This window comes from Camelus dromedarius, chromosome 8 (genome assembly GCF_036321535.1).
Source record: "Camelus dromedarius isolate mCamDro1 chromosome 8, mCamDro1.pat, whole genome shotgun sequence".
Lineage (NCBI taxonomy): Eukaryota > Metazoa > Chordata > Mammalia > Artiodactyla > Camelidae > Camelus > Camelus dromedarius.
Genome location: NC_087443.1, coordinates 28,590,302 through 28,618,030, shown reverse-complemented (window position 1 = coordinate 28,618,030; position 27,729 = coordinate 28,590,302). Strand labels below are relative to the sequence as shown.

At 39.3% G+C, this 27,729-nt stretch overlaps 1 protein-coding gene across 1 annotated transcript in view; it reads left to right on the top strand.

The window, feature by feature from the left end:
- The window catches only part of LRMDA (leucine rich melanocyte differentiation associated), a 1,083,787-nt gene extending 1,060,932 nt beyond the window's left edge, over positions 1-22,855 (top strand). The window contains exon 8 of the mRNA XM_064488025.1: positions 22,509-22,855. The gene's annotated coding sequence lies outside the window, so the exon portion shown is untranslated. The remainder of the gene's footprint in view (positions 1-22,508) is intronic.
- The last annotated feature ends 4,874 nt before the right edge of the window (positions 22,856-27,729 follow it).

Sequence of the window (27,729 nt, the reverse complement as noted above, 5' to 3'; positions counted from 1 at the left end):
AACCAGTTTTTCCTATTATTAACATTTTGCATTGCTGTTGTACATTTGTTACAACTGATGAACAAATAATGATATATTATTATTACTTAAAGGCCATAATTTACATTAGAGTTCACTTTTTGTATTCTGTGCATTTTGACAAATGCGTAATATCACGTATCCACCATTTGCAGTCTCATGCAGGATAGGTTCCCTGCCCTAAAAATCCCCTGTGCTCCAGTGATTAATCCCGCTCTCCCTAGCTCCAAACCCCTGGCAACTGCCTTTTCCAGAATGCCATATAGATGGAATCATACAGCATGTAGCCTTAGCAGAATGTTATCTTTCACTTAGTGATATAAATTTAAGATTCCTACAAATTTTTCACACTTGGTAGTTCATTTATTTTTATTACTGAATAATATTCCATTACATGGATGTACCACAGTTTGCTGATCCTTTTGAAGAACACCTTGGTGCTTCTGGGTTTTGTCAGTTATGAATATAACTGCTGTAAACATATATGTGCAGGTTTTTCTGCAGATGTAAATTTTCAGCTCATTTGGGTAAATAACTGGGAGTGTGATTGCTGGATCACACAGAAGGAATATATTTAGCTTTATAGGAAGCTGCCAGACTATTTCCCAAAGCAACTGTTCTGTTTTGCATTTCCAGCAGCAGTGAATGAGAGTTCCTGTCGCTCCACATCCTTGCCAGCATGTGATGTTGTCAGTGTTTTAGATTTTAACTATTCTAATAGATGTGTAGTAGCACCTCACTGGCTTAATTTGCAATTCCCTAATGACATATGATGTTGGACATCTTTTTCTATGCTTATTTTCCATTTGCATGTCTTCTTTGCTGAGGTCTGATAAGATCTTTTATGCATTTTAGGGGTGCTGTCTATTATTGAGTTTTGAGAGTTCTTTGTATACTTTGGATATAAATCTTTTATCAGATAGGTGTTTTGAAAATATTTCTTCCCAGTCTGTGGCTTGCCTTTTTATTCTCTTAACAATGTCTTTCATAGAGAAAAAAAATTTTTTTAATTTTAATGAAGTCCAAATTTTCAATTTTTCTTTCCTAGATCATAGTTATGTTGTTATATTTTAAAAGTCATTGACAAACCCAAGGTTACCTGGATTTTCTCCTATATGATCTTAGAGGCATCTCACATTTTTGCATTTTACATTTAGGTAAAAGGTATCATCTATGTCTAGATTCATTTTCTAGTTGTTCTGGTACATTTGTTGACCATAGTATACTTTTTGCACTGAATTGCCTTTGCTTCTTTGTCAATGATCAGTTGACTACATTTGTGTAGCTCTATTTCTGGGCTCTCTAGACTGTTCCATTGATCTGTCCATTATTTCACTCATACCACACTGTTTGATTCTTGCAGCTTTATAGCAGGTCTTGAAATTGGGTAATGTGAATCTTTCAGATATATTCTTCAATACTGTGTAGGCTATTCTGGTTTCTTACTTTTCCATAACAATGTGAGAATCAGCTTGTTGATATCCACAAAATAAGTTGTGGGGATTTTGATTAGGTTTACTTTGAATCTAAAATCAAGTTGGAAAAAAACTGGTAGCTCAACAATATTGAGACTTCTTATCCATGAAGATAGAGTATCTCTCCATTTGTATCTAGATCTTCTTACGGTTTTTATCAATGTTTTGTAGTTCTCCTCATGTATTTTGTATTATCTGTGAGTATGCATGTGTGAACATGTACACACATGTACATGTATATATATGTATATATGGCATATATTTTGTTAACGTTAATTTTTCTAGAGTAGCTACCATTTTATTCCTATTTGGTTTTTTTTCTCCTACATTTTTTTTTAATCAAAGTACAATCGGTTACAATGTGTCATTTTCTGGTGTACAGCACAGTGTCCCAGTCATACACATATATATGTATATTCTTTTTCATTAACAATTATTACAAGATATTGAATATAATCTGTTTTTATATATAGTGGCTAACTTTTGCAAATCTCAAATTCCCAAATTTATCCCTTCTCACCCCCTTTCTCCTGGTAACCATAAGATTATTTACAACATATGTGAGTCTGTTTCTGTTTTATAGATGAGTTCATTAGTATCCTCTTTTTTTCACATTTTTTTTTATAGATTCCACATATGAGTGATATATGGTATTTTTCTTTCTCTTTCTGGCTTACTTCACTTAGAATGATGATCATCTAGGTCCATCCATGTTGCTGCAAATGGCGTTATTTTATTCTTTTTTATGGATGAATAGTATTCCATTGTATAAATACACCACTTCTTTATCTAGTCATCTGTGGATGGACATTTAGGTAGCTTTCATGTCTTGGCTACTGTATATAGTGGTGCTCTGAACATTGGGGTGCATGTATCTTTTCAAATTAGAGTTCCCTCTGGATATATGCCCATGAGTGGGATTGCTGGATCATATAGTAAGTCTATTTTTCATTTTTTGAGAAATCTCCATACTGTTTTCCACAGTGGCTGCACCAAACTGCATTCCCACCAGCAGTGTAGGAGGGTTCCCTTTTCTCCACACCCTCTCCAGCATTTATTTATTGTTCATGGACTTTTGAATGATGGCCATTCTGACTGGTGTGAGGTAATACCTCATTGTAGTTTTGATTTGCATTTCTCTGATAGTTAGTGGTATTGAGCATTTTTTCATGTGCCTGTTGGCCATTTGTATGTCTTCACTGGAGAATTGCTTGTTTAGGTCTTCTGCCCATTTTTGGATTGGGTTGTTTGGTTTTGTTCTTATTAAGTTGTATGAGCTGTGTATATATTCTGGAAATTAAACCTTTGTCAGTCACATCATTTGCAAATATTTTCTCCATTCCATAGTTTGTTGTTTTGTTCAAGATATTTCTTCTGCTCCTTTTTCACTCACTTCTCTGGTATTCCCAATAAGCACATGTTAAATCTTTTGTAATCATCCTACAATTCTTGTATAGTGTGTTCCTTTTCATTTTCCTTCATTTTCTCTTTAACTTTCATTTTGGGAAATTTCTATAGATTTATCTTCAGGTTTACTAATTCTTTTCTCAGATATGCCCAGTCTATAGATGAGCCCTTCAGAGACATTCTTAATTTTTGTTACAGTGTTTATGAATTTTTACATTTCCTTTTGATTCTTTCTTAGGGTTTCCATCTTTCTGTTTATATTACCCATCTGCTCTGTAGTCTGCCTGTTCCATTAGAATCTGAGTATGTTAATCAAAGGTATTTTAAATTCCTGGTCTGATAATTCTAAATCTCTCTCATAGCTGAGTCTGGTTCTAGTACTTGCTTTGTCTCTTAAAACTGTGTTTTTGCTTCTTAGCATGCTGTGTAATTTTTTGCTTAAAATTAGATGTGATATATTGGGTTCAAGAAACTGAGGTAAATAGGCCTTTGTTGTGAGTTTCTATGTTTATTTGACTAGAATTTCAGCTGCATTTGCTGTTTGCTATAGCTGTAGGTATCAGAGGCTAAAATTTCCTCTGTTATTCTTGTTTTTGCCTCTATTCTCTCTGAGTTTCCCTAGAGACTTCTTAAATAGTCTCTACACCTTGAAGTTCTTTTACTTGTAAAGTACTGTTATTATACAGGAGTTTTTTTAGGTGTGGTGGGAAATGTGGGGGCAGTGGTAGCATTCTATAGTTCTGTAATTATTTCTCATTGCTTTAGTGAAACTGTGACCTGAACTCTGATCTTCAGAAGAGCTTCTCAGCTTCTTCCCCCCTTAGGTGAGACAGGAGAAAAGAAATACTACTGAGACTTCCCAGACTCCATTTCTGTCTCTATGGATTAGTTTTCCTTCGTCTGTACCTTCTCTTCTATTAGAAATTTTCTTCTCACATATAAATTAGGATGAACATGTTACTGTTCATTCAAGGTCCATGTCATTTGTTCCTCCACCAATGAGTGAGACATTCTCTTCACAGAAAAATCTGTAGTGCTTATTCCATATACTACCCATCTAATCCAAACTTTTGCTTTGCTTTGACTTTGTCTGATCATTTTGTGACCTGGTCTCTTAAGAGAGACCACGTAAAACCCTGTCGTGAACTAAAGCAGTACGAGAGTTGATGTGATTCCTTTCTCCCAGACACTCTCCTGAGACTTGGTGAATTCAGAGACAAGAGAATTCATGGCTGCCAATTATGAAGGTCATGTCCTCCCTATCTTGGAATCAATCTCAAGCTTCCAGTCTCCCATAGGGTGACTTTGTAAGAATAAGAAAAAGGCATTCCTCCGTTAAGAACTCTACTTTCAGCTCTCATTAGCACAGTAATTTTGTGAGCTCAGGTTACTTTACTGCCATCTGCAGGGAAGCACTGTAATGCAGCGCATCTATGCTGCTTACCCTGTGAGCGGGGCCCTCTTGGATGTGCACGCACAATCTGTACATCCAACCCGGGAGGCCCTGCCTCTGATTGCTTAAGACATTTAAAAGGGATTCTCAATCAGAACCATAAAAAAGCAGACCTCTGAGACCCCCTTATTACATTTAAAAGCCAAAAACATTTTATTTCTTTAAATTGTCTCTTCCATGCTCAGTTAAACCTCCTGTCTGTTCATTTGACTCTTACCTGTTCTTCAAAACCTAGCCTAAGTCCTGCCTTCTCTAAGACAATTTCAGTAATTCCTACAAACCTCAGTGATCATCCACATCTCTTAAATTCTACACCACTGATCTACCCCTATAGAGTTCATCATATATGGCCATGTCTTGTTCAGTTATCTCAGAAATGTTAATTCTCCACCTAAGGAGGTTGGGATGCTCTGGGCACAGAGACAGTGTTTTTACTTTGTCTTATGTCCCCCATTGCCTTTATTTGGGGACAATGAGTGGTCTTTTTGTAAACACATTCTGGTTGGATGATAGGATCATTAGGAGACCAATGGACTGTAGGTTCTGCTAAACTTTTGTTGCCTCAGCCTTTGATGGTTGACTCCCTGGATCTCAGCTGTGATTAATCCTTTCCATTTTTTACAACTTTACACCTGGATAAAGACATAAGCCAATTCTGAACAAAGAACGGTGCCCTAGATTGAGAGTGTTAATGGAATTTCCACAAAAAATGTACAAGTACACAAAACGTGGTTCATATACATTTTCAGTGAGTTTCGGCGGTTTTCTTGGCTACTCTCACAACTTGATCTGCCTTCACACACACATGTGCACACACTGCTGGGTCCTGAGAAAGGTTATATGCAAGAGATAAAAATGGATTCATTGTGGTATCTGCCCTCAGGGAGGCTCAAAGTTTTGGTAGTGCATAAAGACAAACCAATAAGAGTAGAGAGAGCACAAGAGAGTGAATGTGATTGACGTGCTGTGCAGGAGCTTGGAGGAGAGAGAGGGGAGAGGAGGTGAGCTTGAGTGTCAGAGGGAGGGGGGCTTTGACCTGAGTTATGAACCCAGAAGTTTACTTGAAAAGAGGAAGAAAAGAAACTATGTTATACTGGGCATGGAACAGACACCAAAAGCAAAGACACAGTGAAGAGGAGTAGGGAAATGTGCTGGATTCCAACAGAGGGTACATTTACAGTAAGATGGAAAATATAGATGAGGGGAGGGGTCAGACTTATAGGAAGTGTATTGCAGAAGTTATATTTTAGTCACAGACATGTATATTTGAAATTTCTGGAACCCCAACTCAAAATTGTATAAGCAAAAATAAAAGGAAAAAGAGAGAGGGAAGAAGACGGGGGCTGGGAGGAGAGGAAAAGGAAAAGGAGAAAGAAAGGGAGGAAGAATGGAAGACAGGAGGGAGACAGGAAGGAAGGGAGGGAGAGAGAAATGAGAAGAATTTATTAGTGTATATATCTTCAGGCGTACCGGGATCCAGCCGTTCAAAGGTAGCAGCGTCAGGAATGTCCTCCAATTTTAATTACATCCTCTTCTATATTAAACTCATCTCTCATGACGGTAAATGGCCACCAGCACTCCATATTTCCATTCCATTAATTTAGCAATCCCAATGGAAAGAGGGTCACTTTCATAATGACTCCCAGGAAACGATTCCATGAATGTCTCATTGGACAGACTTGGGCCACGTGTCAGTCTCTGCACCAGTTATGAGGCCAGAGGGACACAGTGCTTCACTTGGCCTGCTTGCAGTGCGCATTCCTAGAGCCCCAGGATGGAGTCAGCTGTGCCTGCACCACTTGAATCATGCGCAGGGAAAGAGAAGAGACAGTTCTCCAAAGAAAACTGGGAAGCTATTACCTAAGGGGAAATGTGTGCAGGGCAGCAAACAGTGAGAGAAACCACCTACAGAAGTCTTAGAAAACTAGGCAGAGGGCAGCTATAAAGCAGACATCAGTAAACAATAGTGAGAAGTCAGTGGACACAATTTGAAGATATCTTGGAGGAGCATAAGCTGGACAGAAGCACGCGGGAGTCTGTAGCATGGAGGCAGGCAGCCTCTATGGCAGTGAGCCCCAGCACCAGTACTCTGAGAGCATGATGACATTCCATGGTCTTATTTTATTGTGGTCTCCTATCTCCACTGCCCATTTCAGTAGTCAATAGCCATATGTGGCTATTTATATTTAAATTAATTAAAATTAAAGAAATCAGTATTTTAAAAAAATTCAGTTCCTCACTGGCACTACCCACACTTCAAGTGCCCAGTAATCACATGTGGCTAATAGCTACCACATTGCCTGGTACAGAATAGAGTATTTTCAGTATTGCAGAACGTTCTGATAATTAGCACTGGATTAAACTATCACTTCCATCATTTCAGTTTAATTTCCCCAGAAACGTATGTGCTCAGACATCACACTTTTGTTTGCTGGCCAATTTAAAATAATGAGAAAAAGGGAGCAGAATTATTCTGCTAATGATAGATCCAATATAGAACCTTCAATGAGAAGCTTAAGCTCAAATCTGAAATGCAATTTAAAATGTTGATTATCTGTCCATTGCTATACCTATCCCCCTGTGTGCTCCCTTTTTCTCTTCCTCTAAGCATGTCCTGTCAAGTTGGAAAAAAAGTTGTGATTATTGGAAGCTGGCCAGGTTGATTAACAGACACCAATTAAGTATCTGTTGAGAGGAGAGAACATGATGCTGGCTAATTCTGGCTTTGGGGTTCCTTGGCCCTTGACTGGTACTATGCAGACCTCCAGCAGGGTTTAGGACATGACTCTCCAGTTCCTCTGACAGCCACTCACAGGGCACCCTGGATGGTCCTGACAGCATCAGGGGAGCCTAAGAGTTCCGGGACTGAATCTTCATATAATTGATGAAAATTGTTTACAACGACCACATCTCCAAACTATAATATATGTTTGTTATCTTAAGGGTATGTCATGGCACATAGATGATGACCTTTGGGCTTTAAAAATGTACTGGAGCTGAATTTGGAGTGTTTTTAAGCATCAATTTGCAGGGGGAGAGAGGGGGACTTGGATGGCAACCATCTTTTACTAAGCCCCTGCTATGTTCAGACTCCGTGCCAGGGACATGACAACAAAGATCTTTCATTTAAATACGGGAAGAACCCTGTCGTCTAGGACTTGTGACCACTGTTACTGAGGAGGAAATTGAGACTTAGTGAGGGCAAGCAACTTCACAAACTTTTCACATGTTGCCATTCAGTGGCAGAGGTGGGACATAAACCCATCACTGTCTGACACCAGTTTTGAGTTTTTCATCACCTTACACTCCAGCAGGATTTTCTGTAAGGTTAAGAAAACCTGGCTTTCCACAAAGACTCCAGTTGGAAAGTCCTAAGACTTTGGGCAGTGTTGAAGTTGGAGGTTTTTTTACCTTTGCCAGGGGTATATGTGTAGAGATCCTGGCCCACTTCTTGTATGCATGTATTCATTGAATCATTGCTCCCAGCAGAGAGTTATTAAGAATCTATTTTGAACAAAATTAAAAAAAAATAACAATCTATTATGCATCAGATATTGGGGATATAGAGATGGATAAAGCAAGCCCTTTGCCTCCAAATAGCTCATTATATCCTATATAATATAGCTCTGTCAGGAAACTATTACAAAGCAGGGCGACAGACACAATGAGAGAAGGAAACACACGGTGCTCTGCGGTGGCGTTCCATAGGTGGGGTGGTGGGAGGAGCGGCCAGGAACAGGCAGTGAGGGGATATGTTGTGGAGAAAATAAAAATAGTAAGAGTAGCAACGAAAAGTTAGACTTCTATTTAAATATCACCACGTGGTAATAAATTCTAAACAGTGTCAGCAATAAAATTCTCCTTCCAAAACTCATTTCTTGGTCTACATTCTAAATAATTGCTGGTGCTACTGTCGAGTGTGAGTAATACATGCATAAACAGGAAATCAGTCCTTTCTTGTTACCTGTCCTTTAAGACACATTCTACTCTATGTGGAAGCTAATTCAGACAACTACTTCCATCCCCCAACACAGACCTGACTACATTCATTCGTTTGCAGAGTAAGCCATAATGGTACAGAGGAGCTCCCTTCTGATGTGGACTGTCTCCAGCCTCTGCAGTGCTACATATTCCAACAATAGATTCAGAAATTAAACAGTAGATTCAAAATAAGCACTGAGAATACAATGATTAGGAAGATAACAGGACTAGAGTTACTTCATGCTCAGTGACCACTTACTTGATTTAAAATTAAAAATAGGGAAATGGTATTAATGACAAGTTGCAATAGTTCTGTTACAGGTAAGGAGAGATTTTAATTCATACAGGAAATATTTTTCAGATTGTGTAAATACCTTTTAAACTGGCATTGATGCTTCTTTCAAAATTGTCAATTATTTGTGCTTAGGTAATGAATACATTAGGAAAATAATGATTATTATTAATTATTATGTGATTTCCACTGAAGACAGTTTCATCATTCAGAAGAGGGAGGGTTCAACAACACGTGCTCTGTGTGTTTGATACACTAGGTCCAGCACTGGTGCTTGGGGCTCGGAGAACGAGGCCCCTGACACCTTCAGCCTTGAGGGAGCATGATGTGATCAAACAGCTCAGGATGGTGGGAGTCTAGGGTAGGTGTTGTGGGGAACAAGAACTGAGTCTAATGAGGCCAGCAGGGACCAGGTAAGGAAGGCCAGAGGCTCAGAAGGTTTTGAACAGGAAAGAAATGGTTAAATGGTTCTGTGCCTTGGAAAGTCCATTGACAAGAAGTGTGACCAGGGGCAGCAGGCTGTTGTTTTATGTCACTTTTTTTTTTTAACTTAAAAATTTTAAACAACTTGTCATTTTAAATTAATTTCAGGCTTACATAAAAGGTGCAAAAAGACTTTTCAAATATCCTTCACCCAGAATCCCCAAGGGCAATATCTTAGCAGGATTGATACGATATTCTAGATACACTACTAGTATCTAATCCACAGACCTTATTTGAATAACCCCAATTTCCCACAAATACCCCTTCTTTCAGTCCAGGTTTCAATACAAGATACAACACTGCATTTAGTTATTATGTCTTAGTATCTCCCCAATTCTGGGATATTTCCTCAGTCCTGCTTTGTTTCTCATCACCCCAGCACTTTTGAAGAGCACTGACCATTTATTTTGTAGACTGATCCTCAATTTGAGTTTGTCTGATGTCTCTACATGATTACACTCTGATTTACATTTTTAGCAAAAATACTGAAAATTTGCTATTGAGTCCTTCTCTAAGTACATATCAGGAAGCATCTGTTGATTTACGCCATTACTGATAGTGTTAACATTACTTTGTTAAGGGGATATATACTGGATGTCTTCACTGTGCTTATTACTTTTCCATTTGTCGTTAAGTATATTGTGTAGAGGTATTTTGAGACCATATAAATATCTTGTTTCTCATCATACTTCCACCTATTGATTTTAGCTTCCACTAATGATTCTTGCCTGAAACAGTTTTTGCTGTGATGTTTCTCAAATGATGATTTTTCTGTTGCCATAATTTCTTCTACATGCATTAATTGGAATTATGCTGTAAGGAACAGCTGTCTCCTTCATTCTTTTATATCAGCATATAAATATATATCTCTCTCTATATATATACACATGTATACAAGTATCAGTATGTAAGTATATATCAGTGTAAAGCCATGAATATTTATGGTTATGCAGTTTCTGGCAATCATTCATTTTAACGTATCCCTAGATTCTGACAATTAGTGTTTTCATTATCAATAATTTTTTAAAATTCTATGTTTTCAATGTGTATCTTACCTTTGCATTAAGTGGTTTTCAATTACAGGTAGAAGGGCATCTTGGATTGTTTTATTTTCTTTGATATCTAAGTGTTCATTTGTTTTGCATAGTGATCAGACAGTATTATTTGTATTTTGAATTTATGAAACTTATTACTAATTTCCTTCTAACTTAGTATGAGATCAATTTTGTGATGACACACAAGTAGTTTAGAAGAAGGTATATTCTCTATTATCAGCAGTGTATGTATGTTTGTGTATTTTTTTAACATTTTTTATTGATTTATAATCATTTTACAATGTTGTGTCAAATTCCAGTGTTCAGCACAATTTTTCAGTCATTCATGGACATATACACACTCATTGTCACATTTTTTTCTCTCTGAGTTATCATAACATTTTGTGTATATTTCCCTGTGCTATACAGCGTAATCTTGTTTATCTGTTCTACAATTTTGAAATCCCAGTCTATCCCTTCCCACCCTCCACCCCCCTGGTAACCACAAGTCTGTATTCTCTGTCTGTGAGTCTATTTCTGTCCTGTATTTACGCTTTGTTTTTGTTTGTTTGTTTTTGTTTTTGTTTTTGTTTTTTAGATTCCACATATGAGCGATCTCATATGGTATTTTTCTTTCTCTTTCTGGCTTACTTCACTTAGAATGACATTCTCCAGGAGCACCCATGTTGCTGCAAATGGCATTATGTTGTCGGTTTTTATGGCTGGATAGTATTCCATTGTATAAATATACCACATCTTCTTTATCCAGTCACCTGTTGATGGACATTTAGGCTGTTTCCATGTTTTGGCTATTGTAAATAGTGCTGGTATGAACATTGGGGTGCAGGTGTCATCCTGAAGTAGGGTTCCTTCTGGATACAAGCCCAGGAGTGGGATTCCTGGGTCATATGGTAAGTCTATTCCTAGTCTTTTGAGGAATCTCCACACTGTTTTCCATAGTGGCTGCACCAAACTGCATTCCCACCAGCAGTGTAGGAGGGTTCCCCTTTCTCCACAGCCTCTCCAGCATTTGTCATTTGTGGATTTTTGAATGACGGCCATTCTGACTGGTGTGAGGTGATACCTCACTGTAGTTTTGATTTGCATTTCTCTGATAATTAGTGATATTGAGCATTTTTTCATGTGCTTTTTGATCATTTGTATGTCTTCCTTGGAGAATTGCTTGTTTAGGTCTTCTGCCCATTTTTGGATTGGGTTGTTTATTTTTTTCTTATTGAGTCGTATGAGCTGCTTATATATTCTGGAGATCAAGCCTTTGTCGGTTTCACTTGCAAAAATTTTCTCCCATTCCGTAGGTTTTCTTCTTGTTTTACTTCTGGTTTCCTTTGCTGTGCAGAAGCTTGTAAGTTTCATTAGGTCCCATTTGTTTATTCTTGCTTTTATTTCTTCTAGGAGAAAATTTTTTAAATGTATGTCAGATAATGTTTTGCCTATGTTTTCCTCTAGGAGGTTTATTGTATCTTGTCTTATGTTAAGTCTTTAATCCATTTTGAGTTGATTTTTGTATATGGTGTAAGGGAGTGTTCTAGCTTCATTGTTTTACATGCTGCTGTCCAGTTTTCCCAACACCATTTGCTGAAGAGACTGTCTTTATTCCATTGTATATTCTTGCCTCCTTTGTCGAAGATGAGTTGACCAGAAGTTTGTGGGTTCATTTCTGGGCTCTCTATTCTGTTCCATTGGTCTATATGTCTGTTTTGGTACCAATACCATGCTGTCTTGATGACTGTAGCTCTATAGTATTGTCTGAAGTCTGGGAGAGTTATTCCTCCAGCCTCTTTCTTTCTCTTCAGTAATGCTTTGGCAATTCTAGGTCTTTGATGGTTCCATATGAATTTTATTATGATTTGTTCTAGTTCTGTGAAATATGTCCTGGGTAATTTGATAAGGAGTGCATTGAATCTGTAGATTGCCTTGGGCAGTGATGTTTGTGTATTCTTGAAGTCTTAAGGATGTTTCCTTTATTTTAGAAGTATAATAGTTCTATTCTATATTATTACCTTAGGGTTGATCATCCTGGGTGAATTTCCCAATAATTTTATAGGCTCTTTCAATATATAGATTTAAGTTTTCTTTTGTTTCTGGATACTGAATTAAAGCTTTAAATATTAGATACATTCAATTATTTTAGTTTTCTTGTTCTGGGCCTCCAGTTATATTTATGTTATTTCTTCTTTGCCTGTTTCCTATTACTAACAGTTTTTCTCTGACTTTGTTCCTTCTTGCTTTAACCTCATTTCCATTATCTTGGCTATTTCCTATCTTTATTCAGTACTATCTATTAAATTTTCATTTGAATCTATTTTCCCCTGAGAATCTTGCAATTCAGTCTTAATTTCTGAAATAACTTGGATTGTCTTTATCCTTTTCTTTCTTAGGTTCATGACCTATCTTTATTTCTTGATTGATTGATTGATTGATTGATTTATCAAGAAATAAATATATATATTTGGTTTTGCTTTTTGAATTCCTTATTCAAGGTGATTTTTTATATTTCCAAATGTGTGCTTGTGTGTGCCTAATTAACTTTGTAGTGTTGTCTTGCAAGTTACTTCTACTTCATGATTATTTTCTGAGGGAGAATTTACATCAACTAAAATGTGTTGACTCTTGTCTTCTGATTTTTTAAATACTTTTGAACAGACTCTTTAATTGTTTCCCATTGATTTTTAAAAGATTTGATGATATTTATGTTTCTAATTCAATGCTGCCCTTTTCTGAAGGGCAGTTCTTTAGTGGAGAGTGTGTGTGTGTGTGTGAGTGAGTGTGAGAGAGAGAAAGAGAGACAGAAAGAGACAGAGAGAGATCTAAGGAAGATGTTCCATGTCCTCTATTTTTTGTGGACTTTTGCTGCCTCTCTTGCAGAACCCTAAAAATTTCGAGTTTGTTTCTTTTCTCTTTTACCATTTAATTGTAAAGCGGAACCTCTCCCTTTCTTTTTGCCTGTTCCTCTCCCTGAAGCTATGCCTTCCAAAAACTTCCATTTCAAATCATGTATACTTTTAAGCACCTTTCTTGTCATAAATAATCAGGTTTGTCAATAGACTTTTTCAGTATTTTCACACCTAAAGTGAACTTTCTCTTTCTGGCTGTGGTTTGAGAGAAACTTGTCCACCTTTGGCTTCCATCTTCTCGTTTTCTTGTAGTTTTTTGCAGACTTGTTCATCTTAAACAGCTTTTGGTAGGAGCATGAGTGACAGAACATTGGGATTTGGTAATTTTTATTTCTTTAGTTATTTTGAAGTTTGGTAATTCTCTGTGTAGTAGTTATGCTGAGATCGTGGGTTCTGTGTAGTTGTATTTGTTCTTATTGTTCTCTCTTACTTGCACAGAATATATGGAAAGTGTAGACCGAGGTAACTGCTATTATTCTGAACTCCCCAGAAGTTCTCAATGTGTCATTGTAAAACAACACTCCAATCTTATAATCAAAGATTTTTTTAAATGAGGCTATATGAGTAGTATACCCCAAATCAGGCAGCTAGTCAGTGACAAAAACCGAGGACAGTGAGTGTAGAAGTAAGAGCCAAACAACAGGAGAAGATACATGTGGTTTTAAGTGCTGGTTTCTAGCTGTGTGATCGTATGTGACTTATTTAACTACTCTAACCCTTCTGTATCTTCATCCAACGAAGAGATTATAGTACCTACCTCATGGTTCTCTAGTGAAAATTAAATGAGATAAACTTTTAAACATCTATACTACATTCTCTAATATGATAGGTTTCAGTAGGTATAAATGGAAGCCCCTCTTCCCCAAAAATGTTCTCTTTACATTTTTTTCCCCAGTGTTATAATGTTCTGCTGCCTATCTAGCCAGAAAGAACTTTGACCAACCCAACCTTGGCTTACTCCAAGAGTTAAGTTCATTCTAGCATATGCGTATTAATTGTGGCCCCAATATTTTCCAAACATCAATATTTTCCAAACATCAAAAGTAGTATCTGTCAGAAGGGCACTTGAGAGTCTGATTTCCCACTGGATACTTAAACCCCTCCACAAGATCTCCAGCAATTGGTTATTCATCTTATCTTGTAGGTCTACAACAGCAAACAAAAAATTACTATTTCCTAAGCAGCCTATATATTTTATTTATATATTTATATATATATGTATGTGTGTATGTGTGTGTACACACATACACACATACCCTTTTTTTTTTTTGATATCTGTGGTTGTACATAGTCTTTTTTATATTAACCTGACATCTCCCTCCCTTCAACTTCCATCCACTGGAGCCAGTCTTGCCAACTAAAAGTCACTGTAATAATTCTACTTCCCAGTGCTCTGAGGGCCTCAGATAAAGGTCTGGCTTACTGAACTGTTATTTGAAACCAAGTGCTCCATAAAGCCTTTCTTCCTAGACTGTGAAGCCTTCATTGTTTTGGTGGTTGGTTCGGCTCTTATTTGTAGAAATAACTAGGCGTAATTGTCCCTAAAGTAGATTGTAGGATGTTCCTCCTTATTTGCTAAGTGTACCAGACCCCTGTCATAAATTTCAGATCTTCTCTAGAATCCAGCCCTTCCATACAGAAGAACATCTGCGGCAGCAGTTTCTTTTTCTGGATACTAAAATGCAATACCTAGTTATAGGGCATAGACATGCCCAGCAGGGCTCAGGACCAGTAATGAGAGCTATTGTTTCTGATTTTCTCTGACGCTTTCTCTTATTCAGACTTTTTGCAGGGGGAGGGGGTTGCTTCTCTCACTCTCACTCTTATGCTCCCCATTCCTGGCAGCATTTTATTGTATATGATTGAGTAGGTCAGTAATATAAACTGATAAGTTGCATAGAAACATGATGCAAATATGAAGGCAGATTTCATCAAACAAGTTTAGAATGGCCCCAAGTTTTAAAAGTAGTTATAAATAGACTTGTCATGGAACCCCAATTTAGCAACACGCATGACAACAAAATAGAATATTGTCTAAAAACTGGTTACCTGTAAATCCACCTTATCCATCATGTCTGTTATAATGCCCTGACTTCAAATAAATATTTTTCATCACTTCAGGTCACATGTCATAAAATTTTTATTGAGTCAACACAATCACCAGACCCAGAAAGCATATGAATAGTCCTATTTCCCTAAATCGGTGATTATCATCCACAATACTATGGTATATTAATAGCTGTGGTAATGATGGTGATAGCTAGCTACTGTGTGTGTCCACTAGGCTAAATGCTTTGTATTCTTTATTTAATTTAATCATCACAAAAATCCTGTAAGTATTCCATAGACCATGACTTTTCCTAAATTTACCATAAAATATCTTTTTCTTCACCGAACTTCTTAAGAGTCTCTGCTTTATGACTTTCCTTTTGCAGCCCATCGGAATGTGGCTCCTCCCCTCACCACTCTATTGAAACTTATTACCAATAATCACCTGATTTACTAACCCAAAGGCTTCTCTTTATTTCTTATCTGACTGGACCTTTTCTGAAGACTTTGACATTGCTGGCCACTCCCTCTTTCATGGAATTTACAAGGGTCATTATCCTCACTTCATAGGTGAAGTTGAGGCCCCTGTGGGTTGGATGCCTTGCCCGAAGTTGCACAGCTAGCAAGCCCAAAATTCAAGTCTGACCAGCCTGCAGTTCAGGTTACTTACCCTGCTAGGCAGTCCCACATCCCCAGACTCAAACTCCATAGTTCCTTAACCAACACTACTCCAAAGATAGTCGCTTCCACTCTACCTGGGTAAGTCATCTCTGTGGCTATGCTTTGTGGACGTGAGGCTCCAAGATCATAAACAATAATCATGACTTACTAATGACAACCGTCCATGTAAACATGTCTTCTTCTCCTCAACTCCCTCAGTTCTTCTCTTCCTGGTCTCATTGCTGCATTCTCCCTCTCAATGCCAGCACCAGATACAGACCCACTCAGCTACTCTACTTCTGAATAGCTGCCCTCTGCTGGAAGAGTATTGTTTCAGGAACATCTTCAGTGCTCTTAGTTCTCTTATTCCTGTCCATTCCCTCTACCTCTTTCCCTGAGTCCAGCATTCCACTTCTGCCCCTTTGTTCTCAACAGATTACAGAGCCTTCTTTAATATAATAGAGGCCATGGACACATGACGCAGTCCGACACTTCCCTAAAACCTTGGAACAGATGCTGGCGTAACTCTTCAGCCATATTTGCCCTATCCCTAAGAGCAGACACTTGATAGATTCTGTTTCTAAAACGTTTCTCACGTCTTTGTCCTTCTATTCCTCGACCAACCTTAATCCAGGGTTTTATTACTTTTGCCTGGAATTATTATAATAGTCTCTGCCTGGTCTTCCTTGTGTCCACACAGCCATCTGATTATATTATTCCCTTGCTTGAAGTCATTCATTGTTCCTGATTGCCTATAGGTGAATAGATCTGAATTCCTCAGCTTGCCACAGAGATCCCTTCATCTTGTTCCCAGGTACCTTTCTAGTCTTTTCTGTAACTGTTTTGTCCCCCAAAGTCTTCTTCCCTTTTCCTTCCCCATCTCAATCTTTTACCTGTCTTGTCTGTTTCCTGGATTCCCCAGCCTTTCTCTCTCTCACGCTGTAAACTCTGGCCATACTGAATCTGTAATACCCTTACCCACCTTACCTATCTAGAGTTTCTTGAATGTACGGCCCTCTTGTCTCCTGTTTTCTGTCATTTCTCTGCTCTCTTTTGCCCTAGGAAAAAGTTACCACTTTCATTTCAGTTTTTTAGCTACAGCAACTAATGTATTGTTTTCATGCACGCAGTTAGCTGTCTTCTCTGGTACACTACATGTTCTTCAAATTCAGGGAGTCTGTCTGTTCCATCTTTTTATCTAACAGCAAGTTCTGTGCCTGACAAATAGAAAGCATTCTACGAATATTAGCTGGTAAATGGAAATGCTGCAACCTTACAGTCTGCAAACTGCCGCAGCCAGCAGGCCAGCCGAGTCCAGCTCCTGTTACTGCATATAAAGATTCTCTTAGGCACAACCACTCCTGCTCATTCACTGTCTGTAATTCTTTCTATCTGCATATTGTCTGTGATTCTTTGTATCTATTTAGCTACAATAGTAGAGTTCAGTAGTTGAAACAGAGATACTAAGGACCATGAAGCCTGAAATATTTACTATCGGGCCCTTCACAGAAAAAAAAAACAAAATGATGACCCTTGTTTTTGGCCATTGAAGAGTATCTCTAGTAAATGTTAAGTGTAATTTTATATATAAAAGTAAAATTTTCATCCTTGATATCACTGTACTAATTCGTTCTAATTTGTTCACACTAGATCCCACAGCTTTAATTGCATCAAGAATAGAATGTCCTAGTAAGTGAAAAAGAAATAATTTCTATCCAAGAATCTCTCAGACTGCTTATTTCCTTCCCCAGGAGTTCTGTTCTCTGATTTATTCCGTGAGGCCCTTCTCTTATTTTGCTGAACCTTTGGATGGTTTGGGAAAAAATGCTGTGGAATCATGGGCTTAGAAGATTTAAAATAAGGCAAAATGTTTCTCCAGGGAAATATATTAAAAACTCTGTATATTTATGGCTTTCCTCAGCCCAGATTCATAAGTCTAAAATAATCAGCCAGCGCCACTGGGAAAGCAGGCTTCCCGGCTGATGGAGAAAGGGGCATATTCAGTGAATGCCTGGTGTCCTTACACGTTACTTTGGCAGGGTGTTAATGGGATTACCCACGCTTCATTTGGAGAAGCCTTGGCCCAGAATACATATCTGGATCGCACCTGAATACCCAAGGAGAGCTTCGTACATCATAAACATCCCTGAGCCTTTGCATAGATGTTAAAACCTTTGGTGCCTTTGTTGTGGTCCTTAATTCTGTTAATCGCCCTAGGTAAAGATTAGCTGCTCTTGTCAATTTAATTCAGCTTCAAACAAAGCAACAAGGTCACTATTTTTCCCCCTTCTCTCCCTCTCTCTCCGCCGGCGAGCAGGATTGAGTTGTCATGTAGCTCTAATAGGCAGCGTGGGGAATCGTTAGTCCACCTCAACGCCCTGACTGATGGGCACTTCACTTCAATCATCTGCCTGAGCAGCAGTGGCCCAGTACTATTGACACTGTGTCAGCTGCGAGAGAAGATGCCTTAATCGGCCTCGACACCCTGTGCATTGATTTGACAAGTTGCTGTAATGACCTTCTTGTTTTTCTGAAGGATTACTGTTTACTCAGGAGGTGCTGCTGACTAAATGTACTGCATCGTCATGGAAACGCCGATGGTGGAGGCTGCCTCCCCACCAGGCCTGAGTGGAGGGTGACATTGATAGGAGACTCTGAATTTTTCAATGAACTGGTCTGTCCCAATAGTGCTAATTCCAGCCCATTAATCAGACCTACTCTGGAGGGCCGACTGGAATTAGGGAGCAGCCTTGTCAGGTCCCCCTGTAAAAGATGGTTTTGCTGCAAAACTCATTATTTTCCCAAAATTCATGTTTAGGTTTTCCTCGTAGTGAGAAGGCACTGTTCATTGTGGCCACCTCCTGAGTGCACCTGGAAATTATTATTGTTTACGTATTATTGAAGGAGGCAGCTTCCTCCTTCACAGACACATCCTTGTGTTAGAAAAAGGGATAAGAATAGAAAGACAGAAAACAACACTTTGAGCACCTACCTATGAGTAAGAATTGCTCTATAAATGGTACCTATTATTAGTATTTTATTTCATGGATTCCAAGATACACGATTTGCCCATCCTCACATTCCTGAACTCAGGCACACTTTATAATCAGTCTCAGTGTGTGTGTGTTGTCAGCCAGGTGGCACTTGTGACACAGTTGGAAGAACACACTCCTTTAACATTTTCTAGTAAAAACAAGAGCATCAAAGTGTCTTAGATTCAACACTGCAGATTTTTGCAATGAGTGCTTTATACAGATTACTTCTTTGACTCCTTAACAAACCTTGTGCAATTGCACATTGCATTTGGCTGCAAGTAACAATTAGTAGTACTTATAGACAAATTTGGATTTTCTCCAAGGTTCTTTTTTATCATTTTCTAAAACAATAACTAGGAAAAAAGGTTCCCACCCCAATCACAAAAAAAGACAATGAATGTTTTGTTTTTTGCAATGGTCTGGTGGCTGACTGAAAACTCTCCCCATCTCTTCCCCCAGAAAGGGCTTCAGAAACACAAAAGCTGATGCAGTGCCCCTGGTTCTTAAAGTATCTTCTTCACGCTTTCCTTTAATGAGCTTGAAAATTCAACACTAACTATGCATATTGGAGCAGAATCAGTTGTGTCATCCTTGATAAGTTTTTTACTATTAACATCATGTATTTGTAAATATTTTCATGGGAGGATGCATGCATATTTCATATGCCCTGCTGGATGTGCTTTCGACACAGGTTGTCAAGAAGCAAAATACAGGCACGTATGAAATGTTCAACTAGATCATATGCAACTCAGTTATGTTGGAGATAAATACTGAGATGACAGACTCTAACAGTGACTTTCTGTAAAATTGCTAATAGACTGTACATTGTCTGTTATGCCCATCTTATGTTACCACTGAGTCAAATTAAAGGATGAAGAAAGTTACATTTGTGTGTCACCTTAAATTGAAGCATGTTTCAATATGCTATCGAACATCATAAAAGAATACCTATATGCCATTGTATGTTGGCATGGTAATGTATTAAGCTAAGATAAATGGGGCAGTCATCTGAAGCAGGAACTAATGATGGCCAAATGAGCAGTTAAGCTGGGGACCTGACATATATCAGGTTTTGAGAGACAGAGAGAAAACATTAATAGACCTGCTGATCAAGATCTGACAAGGGTTAAAAAAAAAAAAAAAAGTTCATTGATCCTGCTAACCCCATACCCAAAAGGAAGAGTCACTTTTTGGATGAGCAGGGGTTGCAATGGTTGGGAGGTTTAGACCGTCTTATGTATACTCCTCCTCAAGCCGCGCCCCCGTCTTTGTCATCTCAGGACAACTACCAGATGCCTTAAGGTTCTCAATGAAGTGTACCTACTGGCAGAAGAAAGAACATTCAAACTGTAATTCATGTTGACAAGCTTAAGTGATTTTTTTCTTGATGTTTTTGTTTTATTTCAGTTTTTTAAGTGAATGTAACCCACTTTTATTTCTGCTTTCATATTTGTAATTTTTTTTACTTTCTTTTTTAACTTTTTATAAATTGAAGTACAGTTGATCTACAATGTTGTATTAGTTTCTGGTATACAGCATAGTGATTCAGTTATACATACATATAAATTCTTTACCATTCCAGGTTACTACAAGCCACTGAATATAGTTTCCTGTGCTATACAGTAGGACCTTGTTTATTTAGTCTGTACAGAGTAGTTTGTATCTGCCAATCCCAGACTCCCAGTTTATCCCTCCCTCCCCACTTTCCCCCAGGTAACCATATGATTGTTTTCTATGTCTGTGACTCTCTTTATGTTTTGTAAATAAGTTCATTTGTATCATTTTTTTAGATTCCACATATAAGCAACATCACATATTTGTCTTTCTCTGAATTACTTCACTTAGTATGATAATCTCTAGGTTCATCCATTTGCTGCAAATGGCATTATTTCATTCCTTTTTATGGCTGAGTAGTATTCCAGTGTGTGTGTGTGTGTGTGTGTGTGTGTGTGTGTGTGTGTGTGTGTGTGTACCATGTTTTCTTTATCCATTCATCTGTTGATGGATATTTAGGTTGCTTCCATGTCTTGGCTGTTGTAAATAGTGCTGCTATGAAAACTGGGGTGCATGTATCTTTTGGGGTTTTTTTTGAACACTTTATTGAGTTATAGTCATTTTACAATGTTGTCATATTCCAGCATAGAGCACAATTTTTCAATTATAATGAACATACATATATCCATTGTCACATTTTTTTTTTGCTGTGAGCTACCACAAGATCTTGTATATATTTCCCTGTGCTATACAGTATAATCTTGTTTATCTATTCTACACATGCCTGTCAGTATCTACAAATTTTGAAATCCCAGTCTGACCCTTTCCACCCCTCACCCCCTTGGCAATGACAAGTTTGTACTCTTATGTCTATGAGTCTGTTTCTGTTTTGTATTTATGTTCTTTCATTTTTAAATTTGTTTTAGATTCCACATATGAGCAATCTCATATGGTATTTTTCTTTCTCTTTCTGGCTTACTTCACTTAGAATGACATTCTCCAGGAACATCCACGTTGCTGCAAATGGCATTATGTTGTCGGTTTTTGTGGCTGAATAGTATTCCATTGTATAAATATACCACTTCTTCTTTATCCAGTCATCTGTTGATGGACATTTAGGCTGTTTCCATGTCTTGGCTATTGTAAATAGTAAACTGTAAATAGAACATTGGGGTGCAGGTGTCTTTTTGAAGTAGGGTTCCTTCTAGATATATGCCCAGGAGTGGGATTCCTGAGTCATATGGTAAGTCTATATTCCTAGTCTTTTGAGGAATTTCCATACTGTTTTCCACAGTGGCTGCACCAAACTGCATTCCCACCAGCAGTGTAGGAAGGTTCCCTTTTCTCCACAGCCTCTCCAGCATTTGTCATTTGTGGACTTTTGAATGATGGCCATTCTGGCTGATGTGAGGTGATACCTCACTATAGTTTTGGTTTGCATTTCTCTGATAATTAGTGATATTGAGCATTTTTTCATGTGCCTATTGATCATTTGCATGTCTTCCTTGGAGAATTGCTTGTTTAGGTCTCCTGCCCATTTTTGGATTGGGTTGTTTGTTTTTTTCTTATTAAGTTGTATGAGCTGCTTATATATTCTGGAGATCAAGCCTTTGTCAGTTTCATCGTTTGCAAAAATTTTCTCCCATTCCGTAGGTCATCATTTCATTTTACTTCTGGTTTCCTTTGCTGTGCATTTCTCTAATCATCCTTTGCATTTCTCTAATCATTAATGATGTGGAGCATCTTTTCCTGTGCTCATTGGCCACCTGTATGTCTTCTTTGGAGAAATGTTTCTTTCTTTCTTGAAAGATGTATGCTACTCTACCATTTCAGACCAGGATGGTATGTCGTTCAGAGAGTAGGATTGTACCATCCTGTCAGAGGCCTCTGCTCCTTTAACCCCAGGCCATGGATGACAAGTAGGTATCCTGATAAACCCCTCTCTATGGCTGTATTCATGAGCATTTGATAGTAATAAATTACCTTTCCCACATATACATTTTCTTGTTAATAGGATTCACATGGTGATCCAGTAGATGAGTAAAAATGCTACAATAGTGAGATTTGGACTCTCTTAAGCAGCCAGAGGGACCTTCCAGTTCCTCTCAAAACCATCTGTGGAAGCAGTCACGTGTGTGATCACCATAAAGAGCTGGTTTTATCACGACAAAGCCACATCCTCAACTTGTACATGTTTCTTTTTCTCATGCAGAAACATGAGGTCATTCCAGCCTGGGACAGATTGCCCAAGAGAAGAGGGAAGATGGACAGATAAGTGATTGAAAATCTGACTTGCCTTTCATATCAAAAGAAGACTTCACCTTCTGGAAACAAGGAACTCTTTGTGGTATGGCAGTGGGACTGCTGGTGGGACAGAACCGTCTCCTGGAATGGGTAAGAGCTCTGTTACATTCACCTGGCCTCCTAGTTGCCTCTTCAGCATCACCTCCTTTCCTCACCAGCTGTGCCCTTCAGGTTCCAGCCATCACCTCCATTTCCCCCAGTGGCATCTATCTGCCTGTTGCCTCCAGGTCTGTAGACATTCTCTCTTCCTGCCTCTTCACCTGGAAACCTCTCAGTCATAGTCTAGGTCTCAACTTCTCTTCTCTCTGCTTAACAGACTATTTCTAACCCAGTGGTCCTCAAAGCATGGTCCCCAAACCAGCAACACTGACACGTGTGAGAGCTTATTAGAAATGCAAACTCGTGTGCACCTGTCTTGCTTATCCCTTTGAGAGCACACAGACAAATAACCATGCAGTTACCTACCATTCATTGTGAGGTCTTACCCATCAGACCCATCATCCTTCAGAGCAGAGAATGTGCCTGTTGTTGCCTGTATCCTTTGTGCCCAGGTAGTGTTACTGTGGGAGGGTCCGAGCCTGACTGACTGATGGGGAGCTCAGCAAGCATCTATTGAATGAATCAATGATTCGCAAGTGAATAGGAGGCAGAATCATAAGGTGGTCAAATTTCCAAGCTCTGTAGCCAGACTACCTGAGAGCAAATCCTGACTCCTACATTCCTGGTTGTGTGGCTGTAGACAGTTCCTCAGTCTCTATGCTTGCTGGCAAAACAGGCATGGTAATGGCCCAATTTCATAGGCTTGGCATGTGGATTTGATGCATTAATGCTGGTAAGTATGTTGAACAATGCATGGCATCTAGTAAGCACCCATTATTTTGAATATTAAAAAGGACTTTTTGATGTATTCCTGTTGCCAGAAGGATTTTGTTGGATTTCCCCAAAAGATTCTTGGAATTAGAATCTGGAATATACATATATATATGTATACACACACACACACACACATATACATACACACACAGACAGTCTATGACTTACGATGGTTCGACATAGGATTTTTCAACATTACAATGACGTGAAGGTAATGTGAATTCAGTAGAAGCTATATGTTGAATTTTGCATTTTGGTCTTTCCCTGGGCTAGTGATACGCACAGCGATGCTCTCTTGTGATGCTGGGCTGCGGCAGCCACCGCTCACAGGCAGCCCCAGCCGACAACCAGTATACTTTCAACCGTTCGGTACGCAGCCAGCCGTCCCGTTTTTCACTCTCAGTACACTATTCACTAAACTACGTGAGAGACTCAACACTTCATTGTAAAACAGGCTTTGTGCTAGACGGTTTTGCCCAGCTGTGGGCTAGTGTAAGTGTTCTGAGCGTGTTGAAGGCGGACTGGGCTAAACTATGAGGCTTGGTAGGGTAGGGGCACCAGATACATTTCAATTTATGACGGTCTCAACTTTCAATGAATTTATGGGGACGTAACTCCATCATAAATTGAGGAAGAGCTATGTATATCATCTCCTGATTCTCTTTCTTGGAACTCTGCAACACAGTGTCTGGAGGAGAACTTCATTTGGTGATGTTGCTTTCCGCCCAGTTAACAGTGTTTCTAAGTTGGGAGCGGTGTTAAGGGCGCAGGGGTTTGCTGGGGTCTCTCTCTTGCCTCTTCCTTCTCATCCCTCCTTTAGCTCAGCCTCCTTTTCTCTTTCTTTTCCCTCCTGTTTCCTGTTTCCTGTTTCCCACATTTCTCCTTTTCTTCCTTCTCTCTCCTCTCTCTGCCCACCACGCCTGTCCTCCCCCACTGGTGACTTCCTCCTTTCTCTTCCTCTCTCTCCCCGATGCTTCATCAGACAGATGGTTTTGGTTTCTGCCAAAACTCTGACATGCCACAGAGTCTGAGATAGTCAAGATTTATAAATGACTCTTAACTGCTTATGGTTTTTAGCCCAAATGAACCTTCTAAGCAAGCATGTGCCTAAAGGAAAAGAAACATTAATGTATATGAAGTCCTCAGAGTGACTTTTTCACCATAACTGAAACTGAGCTGCTTTCCTGTGCTTTCAGTGAAGAGCATCTTGTTCTGAACTGTCCCCAAAGCCAAGGCAGGAGGGGCCACCGGGGACCACTTGGGTGTGCCCGGTGTCGCAGCCTGCCCACCCATTAGCTGGCTGGCACACAGAACAGGCTGACTGCAGCTCCCTGTGGCTGCTGCCTGGCATTGGGCGCTTCCCTCACCCCTGCAGCCTGGAGGGTCCTCTGATGGAAAGAATCTGTGATCTCCCTGTGTTCAGAGTCTGGGTCTGCCCCTCACAAGTGCTGAGGAGATGATTCTGATGTTTGGTGGGTGGCTGGACCAGATGACCTCAGAGATTCCTTCAAAGTGGAAATTCTGTGATTCTGTTCATTCTTGACCTCCAAACTCTTGCTGTAGGGAACTGGAATTCTGCGATCCCACGACCTAACCCCTCTAACCATGGGGGCCTTTCTTAATGGTCAGCATCCCCTTGGCCCTCTGGCAGTCAGACTCATCTCCTCTGGGTTCCACCTTAGCCCAGGCTGCTTTCTCAAGTAGAAACACTAAGTCAGATATCTCCCTCTGAAGTGGCTGAGAAGATGGGGCATTGCCCACGTAGGTCAGCTGATGATGGTGTATTGGCTGAGAAGGGGTGTGGCCCCATACAGGAAGGAAGTGATGGTGACAATGGACCGCACCTTTCTTTGCCTCCCCTCTCAGCAGAGAAGCCCTCTTCTCCTCCCTGGGTGCATCCACCTCCCCTTTTAAAAGCCAGACCAGATTTGTACCCCCTTCTCTCTCCCAGCCAAACAGGTGACTCCTGCCAGGGCAGGAAGAAAAAACAGGGTATTGTCTGCTTCCACCTCCGGCTCCCCTTCATTTCATTGAGCTCACGCGTTCCCTCTTCATGTCACTGAAAATGTTATTTATTGATCCTGCTGACAGCGGCAGTAAATAGAGCGCGGGCTGTTTTACATCGCTGATGAGAAGGCAGGCTCCATAACTCATCAGGCCCAATCTGATTCCACATCAGTCCTCTTCCACTTTTTTTCTCTTCTGTATCTCATTACAGAAACAGGAATTAATACACATGGACAGAAGAGAAATGAGTTCAGCTGCTCTTAGGGCTTTTGTGGGAAAGCCAGCATCCTCTGTGGCTCCTTAAGGAAAACTGACGGAGGGTCAGCCCAGTTGCTGTCCACGGGCACACCCTCATCCTCACTGAGGACCATTAGTTGTGCCCTGATAATAGACTGTGCGGTCATCACACATGTGGGCGGGAGCTGAGATTTGGAGATTACTGTAGAGATAGCCCCCAACCATTCTTCTGAATCTTGGTGCACAGGGCCAGGTGCCCTGAACTGTGTAAGAGAAAATGGTGCATTTTCATGATGCCTATTTTACTTTAGATTTAAGGAGTAACTGTACATATATTTTTTTGATTTAAATAAAATGTATCTTTAGAGCAGTTTTAGATATACAGGAAGATTGTGCAGAATATAGAGTTCCCATCTACCCCTTCTAATACATTTTGTATTAGTGTAGTACATTTGTTACAATTGATGAAGCAACACTGATACATAATTATTAACTAAAATCCATAATCAACATTAGGGTCACTTTTTGTGTTGTGTAGTTTGTTGAGTTTTTTTTTTTAACTTTTTTTTATTGAGTTATAGTATTTTACAATGTTGTGTCAATTTCCAGTGTAGAGCAAAATTATTTCAGTTATACATGAAAATACATATATTCATTGTCACATTTTTTTCCACTGTGAGCTACAAGATCTTGTATATGTTGAGTTTTGACAAATGCATATCAAATAACCACCATTATAGAATAGTTTCACTGCTCCCCAAATTCTGATTTCTGCCTATTCAGTTTTCCCTTCCACCCCCAAAACCTTAGTAACCACTGATCTTTTTACTGTTGTTTTCCAGATTGTTGTATAGTTGAGATAAGAAATTCTGTAGCCTTTTTAGAATGGCTTCTTTCACTTAGCAATGTGCATTTAAGGTCCCTCCATGTCTTTCTGTGGCTTGATAGCTCTTTTCTTGTTTAGCTCAAAAATGACTTTATTTTTTTTTTAATTGAAGTATAGTTGATTTACAGTGTTAGTTTCAGGTGTACAGCAAAGTGATTCAGTTATACATATACATAAACTTTTTTTTCAGATTCTTTTCCATTATAAGTTATTATAAGAAACTGAATATATTTCCCTGTGCTATACAGTAGGTCTTTGTTGTTTATCTGTATTATATATATTAGGGTGTATCTGGTAATCCCGTATGAAAGGAGTATATGTAGGTTAAACAAACCCATATATTTTAATGTGAGGTTGTCTCACATGGATATGAATATTCACGGGAAACTTCAGGGAAATCTCACCTCTTGCAGCTGTGCTTCAGACCTCAGGGACGATCACTTGACTCCAGCTTTGGGGGGGTTCTCAAATAAAATACTTTCAGAAGTGAGTACATCTATTTATCTTATCCTACTCTTCTGAAAGCATCATCCTTAAAGTGAGACCTCGCTTGTGTTCACCCCACAGCAATAGACAGTGAGTCTACACTGAGAGGTGGGGCATCCATGGAGGATGGGAAACCTGAGATTCTTTTCCAGGCCCATCCCTTTGCTGCTGGACTTCAGTCACATTGCTCCCTCTTCCCCAAAACTCACCCTATTAAACGAGGGTGGTGGTATCTGCCTGCCTGGCTCCTTGTGAGCATTAACTGAGACAAAGAGGGGACCTTTGCTTGTCAGTGTTCCTGTTAATGGGATTTTTCTGCAGTAATAAAGTGTAGAATCAGCACTGATTTCTGATGGCAGGTACGCCATCGTCACAGGGACACGTGAAAAGACTGCACGTTATTAACTGGCCACCATGTAAAACACAATTTTTATCATTATTGAGCACCTGCTAGCTGAATTAAGGCCGGGTGTGGAGAATGCTAAGTGTGACTACAAGATGACTGATCCAAGGAACTCCCATGTCTAGCTGAGAAAACTAGACTCATGTCACCAATGGGGGAAAACTAGCAAGCAAGAGGGAGAATGTCTAGGTGGGCTATGTGTTCAGACTTTATAATAAAGAACAGGACAATCCCAGT